We start from the raw sequence: 1,187 nt of genomic DNA, 5'->3' as shown, positions 1-1,187 counted from the left end.
TTTCACTGATCTCCATATTTCTTCACCTTTTTATTTACCAAGAAAAAATATCTCCATTCTAACTTTCTAGTGATCATACTCTTCAACAACTGGCAATGGAGCACGTGTTGGGCAACCCATGCTATTTGTTATTGCATTGAATACATTTGTTAAGATTGATTAGAAGCATCAACTGAAGTTAAGATATTAGAGCTAAAGTGATATATAGAAGAAATTTTATCCTTAACATAGAAATGATTGAGATACCAAGGTAATCTACAACCAACTATAATATTTTCTTATGGATTCAAAGGACAACCACTTAGGCTTTGATACCAATTATGAAAGAAAAGATCTGCATGTACAAGGTTTGTGAACTCAAACCTTGAATTAACTTAAAATCAATGTCTATTAATAATAAAGATCCAGTCAAATCTGGTAAACCGGTCTTTTCTTAGAATTAAGATAATCAACTAAGTGCTCAAAGTATAAATAATTAATAAGTATGAACAATGTAAAGTGATTCAAGAACAAGAAGAATGTAAGATAGAATCATTGACTGAATGACTCTTGATATAAGTGAAAAATGTGCATATTCCACACTTTGATACAAAGATGACTACTTCTTAAATAGTTAAGGAGTAACTAAAAGACAAATCTGATAAAGTGTGCATGGACTATGAGACTTATGAATATGAGCAGGCTGTCACATTCATTGTTGTTAATCTTGTTGCTTATACTATACTATGAGACAATAAGTACAATACAAAGTAGTACTTGCAATAATAAATGCACATTACAGACACAAAATACTTCAACACAAAGATGCATCTCAGACTGATCTTGACTTCGGAATGGACTTCACTTCAGAATGCTTTCACCTCGGACATGCTTCATCTCGGATTGCTTAAGGATTACTTTTCATGTTCTAACAAACATAATCTCAAAAAAAAAATTGGAAAACTGTCTCCGAAATCCTACTTTGGTATCCGTAGTTCACTCTAGAATGTTAGAAATATGGTGTAGTGGCACTTGGAAATTTGAGAATCGTGATAATCACTTTCTAATCGAAGTATTTGGGTGGTACTCCCAAATCCTCAATTGGATAAGACTCGGATTAAATCAGATAAAAAGAAAGAGAATGAGAGGATATGATTTCGTGAGTACCAGAAAAGAGACCAAAAAACTGAATTTAGATCTTTGTCTGA

The 1,187-nt window shown here is 32.3% G+C and overlaps 1 long non-coding RNA gene across 1 annotated transcript in view; it reads right to left on the bottom strand.

Moving 5' to 3' along the window:
* Window positions 1–468: 468 nt before the first annotated feature.
* LOC111885579 (uncharacterized) overlaps window positions 469–1,187 on the bottom strand; it is a 2,434-nt gene continuing 1,715 nt past the window's right edge. Inside the window, exon 2 of the long non-coding RNA XR_002848149.3 lies at window positions 469–1,187. This exon is cut by the window's right edge and continues 710 nt beyond it. This is a non-coding gene — a long non-coding RNA (uncharacterized LOC111885579).

This window comes from Lactuca sativa, chromosome 9 (genome assembly GCF_002870075.4).
Source record: "Lactuca sativa cultivar Salinas chromosome 9, Lsat_Salinas_v11, whole genome shotgun sequence".
Taxonomy (NCBI): domain Eukaryota; kingdom Viridiplantae; phylum Streptophyta; class Magnoliopsida; order Asterales; family Asteraceae; genus Lactuca; species Lactuca sativa.
This window is presented reverse-complemented; position numbering and strand designations above follow the sequence as displayed.